The 7,697-nt window shown below is 41.9% G+C and overlaps 1 long non-coding RNA gene across 3 annotated transcripts in view; it reads left to right on the top strand.

The window, feature by feature from the left end:
* LOC104951481 (uncharacterized) overlaps window positions 1-7,697 on the top strand; it is a 62,817-nt gene that overhangs the window by 39,089 nt on the left and 16,031 nt on the right. For 2 of the 3 annotated variants that reach the window (XR_799030.1, XR_799029.1), the window contains exons 5-6: window positions 6,176-6,234; window positions 6,326-6,480. This is a non-coding gene — a long non-coding RNA (uncharacterized lncRNA). Of the gene's footprint in view, window positions 1-6,175; window positions 6,235-6,325; window positions 6,715-7,697 lie in introns of those variants that run through there. The other variant, XR_799028.1, reaches the window with a different exon arrangement.

Here is a 7,697-nt window from a genome sequence, read left to right on the forward strand (position 1 = left end):
TAAAAACCGTAAAATTAGTTAGCTTTATTCACTGCTCCCTGCTACTGTTGGTCCAATTTCTAAGAATACACATTCGTCAAGTCCAGATAATGATAGTGTTTCAGGTACTGCAGTGAGTTTTGTGTGAATGTTAGGATTGATCCAGATATCTGATGATGGTGAGACGCGTACACAAACTTTCACATTGCCCAAAAAATGTATACATAAATTATAACAATATCAAAATTAATTACAACAGACAGACACCCACAGACAAAAACATACGACCAACAAAATACAAACTTGAAGAAAACAGAATCATATAAGTACATCAGGTTTCATAGAGCCAAAACATTTCAAGTGCTACTCAACTGGCTTTAGATAAGCCAGTCCTTTATTAGTATATAAGTGATTTGTTAGTAATTCTATCTCTCGAAGTGGAGTCTAAAGAGATGAGTTTTCAGTCTGAAGAAGATGTGTAAGCTTTCTGCTGTCCTGATTTCAATGAGGAGCTCATTCCACCATTTTGGAGCCAGGAAAGCAAACCCACGTGTTTCTGCTGATGGGAACTTGGGTCCCCCTCGCAGTGCGGGTGCAGCGAGCTGTTTGGCTGATGCAGAGCGGAGTGCACGTGCTGGGGTGTACGGTTTAACCATGTCCTGGATGTAGGAAGGGCCAGATCCATTCACAGCATGGTACGCAAGTACCAGTGTCTTGAAGTGGATTCTAGCAGTTACTGGAAGCCAGTGAAGGGAGCGGAGGAGCGGCGTGGTGTGGGAACATTTAGGAAGGTTGAAGACCTAATACTATTTGAATTCTCATTTTTTGCAAAGATATCTTCCCCTCTTAGTTTTTTTTATCGATTAAAAACCATTTTAATTATGATTATATATATATTTGTAATCAATGGTTTATATGATGCACTCTGATATTCACTCAAATCAGTGCTTTGATTGCTGTAATTTCACAATTGATATGCAAATGGTGCGCTTATTTTTGACTGTTTTGATTAGATTAAAACAAATTGAACAGTTTGCCAGATTCCTGCCAACACACAGCCCTACATTATATGATCAAAATGCTAAAGACGTTAGGATTTAGGATTTGAAGGCTCCTAAAGTGTTTCTATCAACATGTGTTACTCTGCAATAATCACTTTTAAACTTACAGTAAATATAACCAGATACGTTTTAAAGGTCCCATGTCATGCTTTTCTGGTTCTTACCCGTCCCCTTGTGTGTTATGAAGGTTGTTCTGCATGTGAACGGTCTGCAGAGTCAAAACCCTCAAAGTAACTACTTCTCTTGTAGGCATGAGTAAACCTAACCACAGGTCTTTCTCTGTGTAGAGTTATTAACTCCCCCATACTATGGGTGTAACTTTGGAGAGGTGTTTTGGTGACTATCTGACCGTGGTTTTGACTCTGCAGACCGTTCACATGCAGAACAACCTTCATAACACACAAGGGGACGGGTAAGAACCAGAAAAGCATGACATGGGACCTTTAAAACGTATCTGGTTATATTTACTGTAAGTTTAAAAGTGATTATTGCAGAGTAACACATGTTGATAGAAACACTTTAGGAGCCTTCAAATCCTAAATCCTAACGTCTTTAGCATTTTGATCATATAATGTAGGGCTGTGTGTTGGCAGGAATCTGGCAAACTGTTCAATTTGTTTTAATCTAATCAAAACAGTCAAAAATAAGCGCACCATTTGCATATCAATTGTGAAATTACAGCAATCAAAGCACTGATTTGAGTGAATATCAGAGTGCATCATATAAACCATTGATTACAAATATATATATAATCATAATTAAAATGGTTTTTAATCGATAAAAAAAACTAAGAGGGGAAGATATCTTTGCAAAAAATGAGAATTCAAATAGTATTAGGTCTTCAACCTTCCTAAATGTTCCCACACCACGCCGCTCCTCCGCTCCCTTCACTGGCTTCCAGTAACTGCTAGAATCCACTTCAAGACACTGGTACTTGCGTACCATGCTGTGAATGGATCTGGCCCTTCCTACATCCAGGACATGGTTAAACCGTACACCCCAGCACGTGCACTCCGCTCTGCATCAGCCAAACAGCTCGCTGCACCCGCACTGCGAGGGGGACCCAAGTTCCCATCAGCAGAAACACGTGGGTTTGCTTTCCTGGCTCCAAAATGGTGGAATGAGCTCCTCATTGAAATCAGGACAGCAGAAAGCTTACACATCTTCTTCAGACTGAAAACTCATCTCTTTAGACTCCACTTCGAGAGATAGAATTACTAACAAATCACTTATATACTAATAAAGGACTGGCTTATCTAAAGCCAGTTGAGTAGCACTTGAAATGTTTTGGCTCTATGAAACCTGATGTACTTATATGATTCTGTTTTCTTCAAGTTTGTATTTTGTTGGTCGAACGCACTTATTGTAAGTCTCTTTGGATAAAAGCCTCAGCTAAATGTAATGTAATGTAATATTAAAAACATGATATTGCGTTATAATACCGTATGGATATTTTCATACATTTGGGCAAATGTAGAAAGTTGTGTACTCTCCACATCATCATATCTGATCAATCTAACATCACACAAACTCACCTGCAGTACCTGAAACACTACATTATTATAACATGGATTTTAAATTGGACCAAAGAGGAGATAATAAAGTACATTTACGGCTTTTTATCAATGTAATATCAGGTTCTTTAGACCCAGATTATGTCAACACACCCCAATAAATGCCAGATAACGTCCAAAATGATGTCTTTTAAACTCCCAGCGCTTCGTTTGATTGGTTATTTTAATATGTAAGTTACAAAGCGAACTCCTAATGAAGTCTGTCTGACCTCTGAGGTTAGAAATACTCGTAATAAAACGCTGGCAGCGGTTTAGTAATCAGCGAATTTGGATTTCTGGGACTTTTCATTTCAACATGAGCTGCTGAATAATCTGCGGCCAAAACAGCAGCTGAAAAAAATCAAATGGGAACATATTATTGGATCCAATCGTCATGACGCCATGTGCAAAAACACTGACTCACAACTAACCAATAGGGATAGACGTGCATCATGCAGGATATTTGACAAATTGCAACCTAATGTAACTGACACACCTTCGTACACAACGCTTATGTCAAAAAAACAACATATTTTTTAGTTTTTAAGGCCAAATGTGCTTCGTTTTCAATTATTTACCTCCTTCTTTTGACTGGATTGTAATTAAAACTCAAAATGATCACATTTATTCGTGTTTTTCTGGTCATTTCCATCACAGATCCGTCCGAACCACAGATCGTCTTCGCAGTGATAATGATGTATGTTCAGTTAAACCCGTAGATCTGCTCATGAACCTCGCTTTATTTGCTGATGCAGATTTTGGCGTCCAATCTGCGCGAGGGCATTACTGTATGTTTGAATAGATGGGATGGACGGACAGATAGGCAAACAGCAGCGGCCCTTTTCATTTTAAAAGCCTCTGTGTGTTTTTTCATTCCTTCTTCTCTGTTTGGGGGACCAGATGGCGAAAGGGGGCACGGAAGCGCCTCTTTTGTCCGATTCGCCCTCAGTGAAAAGACCCTGTCGTCCTCCCCTTTTAATGTAATCAGCGGCACCGGAAGGGTCCATTTTGGGGGCTCTTGTGAAAAGAAGACAATTGGGTTTTTTGGACACGTCTAGATTACAGAGTTCATCTCCCCCCTTTGACACGGAGGATCCTCAGCTTTGATCAGTGGAGGGTGGAGGTGCTGATCCGACCTCACGAGGGTTCAAAGGTCCGACCCCCATCCTCCGAACTGTTTAAACTGCACTTGGCTGCTCCTTCCGGAAGAAACCAGGGGGTTGATTTGGGCATTTTGGGGGATACCATGACCTGTCTAGACCATCTTGTGTTGCCCTGGTGTTTCCAAGGGGACTTAATGAACTTTGACCTCAACTATAGTTGGTTAGGAGACACTTTGGTCATCCTAGGAAGCAGTTTTTCTGTTTTAATTTCCACTTTTGGGGGTGGGGAAATGAGGCGGGTGACCCACATTGTATAAAGAATCTGCTTTGAGGGAATAGAAGCGTGGCAAAAACGTCCTTTTTTATTTTTAAAATCCTGTGACATCTGCAGTTTGGACATTAAGATCTTCGCCTCTCAGCTTAGAGATGTATATCAGTGTGCTTCAGGTCGTCTGATCCCACAATAACTGAATTACATTTTTGTATTGTTACTATTAATTCATGACATACTTTGGAAGTATTTCTTTTTTATTTGTGACATTTACAAGGAGTCAGTTTTAATTTATTCATGACATTTTTTTTCATGACATTCTTTGGATTTAAAAAAGAAATGTGACTCGCACAGGAAGTCCATTTTTGTATTTATTTATCAATTTTTTTAATTGTCAGTTTAATTTGTGACACGTATTGGAAGTCCATGTTTTTATTTTTCATTTTTGGACGTTTTATTCCACATGCGCAGTAAGTAAATCCAACATTTGTCTTACTTCTCAATCTCAACAAGCATTTTGTGGTTAAACCCAAACATATATTCATTGAGATGTTTTTTTATTTTGAAAGCCTAGCTGAGTAATGCTCGTCTTCCTGAGCTGCTTTTAAGGCGTGCCTTGTTTACAATATATTTTATTTTAAATCATTTTATTTTATCTGTATTTAAATTGCATGTTTGTGTCTCTTCCCAACAATGACTCTCCTTTAATGTGTACTTACACACAGCGTATGCAAGTTTGATTTCATTGAAAAGCGAGAAAATATAGTTCATTATTTTAAATATAAGCAAAAAAAAAAGCATTATTTTGCTCAGATTCTCGCCAACACTGACATATCGTATTGATGTTGACTTTTGTACTATTCGCTGTATGGCCTTACTCTTGATGTTGAGTATGTCATTTAAGATTTCACATTTTAAATTGTCTTGCAAAAACGAGGATGAAATGTTTTCAAATTGTGAGAATTACTAGGTTTTCGTGATGTCTCGGCGACGCGTGCATTTCGCTCCAATTTCTCGCGTCATACCTGGATTCTCGCCGGCTTTGCACCACCACACAAACCCCAATGTGTGTGTTTGATATCGAGGCCGTTCCTCAGTGTCTGTAGTGACTCCTCCATCATGGCCGCCGTTGCCACTTCTTCCCAAAAACACCCCGCCCTCTCGCCCGCCTGCCACTCAGGAAGCAGTTAAAATGGCAGCATGGCAGCAGAATGAGTGAAAGGGAGAAAAGGGAGAGACGCCCACCGCTGTGAGCTGGAAACGGTCGACTGAACCGAGGCTTTCCTCGTACGCCAGGCGAGATGATTATTATTTCTCAGTGTATCCGGCCGAGTGAGAACAATGTCGAATCTGAAGGAGTCTAGACAGGTAGATTGGGGCGGAAACCAGTGGAGGGGTTAACCAAAAAGCAGGGGTTCACACAGTCTTCATTTGTCAGGGTGCAGAAGCAAATAGTGAGAATTAATGCTATAAAGCTCATCTACACATGGTTGGCGAAAAACCCCTTGGCTAGTGTTGTCATAGTGCAGATAAATGGGAAATCAAATATGCTTTTTTCTGACCGTTACTTTAAATATAAGGTCTTGGCCAACTGCCATTTCATTCTCCACATTTTCCGTTGGCGAACAAGCACACGCTGAGAAAGGTTAGGAGGGTTATTTTAACAATCCAACCTTATCCAAGTAACCCGATTACTCTCCGTCAATATCAAATGCAATGCAAAGATTTTTTTTTACTTAAGTGTATTTTGTAAGACCGCAGAACAATGTGACCTTAGAAAAGAAAGATATTTAGGATCAGAAATGATTTTATTTAAAGGAAAACCTGCCTTTCGTTGTAACTATAAGGGAATACAGTTACCTTTTGTTGTATCCTGATTATCTGCTTGCATATGGTCTGTTATTCCCTGCTCGCTATATTAATTATATATACGTGTCTTAATTGTAATTTCTCTCAGCGTTGGCCACAGCGTGATTTAAATTCTGCTCTGCTACAGTACAGAATATCAGTGGCTATATTCCCTCTTAATGTACAAAGTGCTGTGATCATTTGAACCCTTTGCTCTTACTCTAACAGCTCCATGCATGTGCTTATTATGTCATCTACTCAAACCCAATTAAAGCAAGCTATACGCTACAGCAACCCAATGCTGTTTGAATGAGTAGATGTGTGTGTGTTAATGCCGTCTCAATAACCCATCATCTGCAGGTCTGGCTGCCACTTCACAACAACTCCATTGCAACAACTGCCTGGTGGAGAATGTTAAGGTGAATTATTTTTAGGACTTCTCCTCACTCTGAATGACATTTTTCTTATTGTCTCGTGGTGTGAATGTGTTGTTTGTGCTTCCCTCCACAGTGCAGAGTGGACGAGGAGGAAGATGTCATGCTAAGGATGGGTTTTGGTGATGATGTTGCTGCTGTTGATGCTCTCACTTTGTGCCTCTGTCAGTTGTGATGCGTAACCACAGAGTGAGTGACAGTTGGGTCCCGAGGGAGAGCAGGGGGCCTGAGGTGAGTCGGATGTATCCTTGACCCTGTCTCACTGTGTCAGCAAGAGACAAAACTCGGTAACAAAGGCCAGAGAAGGCATGACTGTACATTGTACATCTTAATTTCTGAATATAGAGGGAGGCTGCAGTGGCCGACAGGTGCAAACAACAGACACACAGTAAGGGGAAACACGCTGTAGCTCCAGAAAGGATGCAGATATAAAAACACAAATGTTCCAAAACATCTTCAGCAACTTAAGAGATTCATGGCGTCAGAGAACAGGATTTAGGAAACTTAGAGGATAGGTGATAGGAATTGGGTCCCCAAGGGTTTGCAACGGCACGGTCCGTGGGGTATATCGTAATAGGAGACCGCCCTGGGGGACACCGTTAAAAAAAATTTACTACACGTGTTCACGGGGGCTACATTGTACGTCACGCAACGGTGATGTAAACCGCGGAAGACGGACTAGTTTCGACAGTGAGGCGAAAGAAACGGACAGTATCGGGGTGACGGGGTAGACTTGTGTGTGGGTGTGTTGCTCTGGTCAGTTCAGGTAAACTCTACTACATAAGTAGATTTTGAACCGTGATGTAAACCGCGGAAGACCAGAGGGTAGACACACGCAGTGAGAAATCACAGGGGACCAGAGGGTCAACACACACGCGGTGAGAAATCACAGAGGACCGGAGGGTCGACACACGCAGTGAAAAATCACAGGGGACAAGAGAGTCGACACACGCAGTGAAAAATCACAGGGGACAAGAGGGTCGACACACGCAGTGAGAAATCACAGGGGACCAGAGGGTCGACACACGCAGTGAAAAATCACAGGGGACCAGAGGGTCGACACACGCAGTGAGAAATCACAGGGGACCAGAGGGTCGACACACGCAGTGAGAAATCACAGGGGACCAGAGGGTCGACACACGCAGTGAGAAATCACAGGGGACCAGAGGTCGACACACACAGTGAGAAATCACAGGGGACCAGAGGGTCGACACACGTAGTGAGAAATCACAGGGGACCAGAGGGTCGACACACGCAGTGAGAAATCACAGGGGACCAGAGGGTCGACACACGCAGTGAGAAATCACAGGGGACCAGAGGGTCGACACACGCAGTGAGAAATCACAGGGGACCATAGGTCGACACACACACGTAGTGAGAAATCACAGGGGACCAGAGGGTCGACACACGCAGTGAAAAATCACAGGGGACCAGAGGGTCGACACACG

Source organism: Notothenia coriiceps, unplaced genomic scaffold (assembly GCF_000735185.1).
Source record: "Notothenia coriiceps isolate Sejong01 unplaced genomic scaffold, NC01 NC01_scaffold00018999, whole genome shotgun sequence".
NCBI classification, from domain to species: domain Eukaryota; kingdom Metazoa; phylum Chordata; class Actinopteri; order Perciformes; family Nototheniidae; genus Notothenia; species Notothenia coriiceps.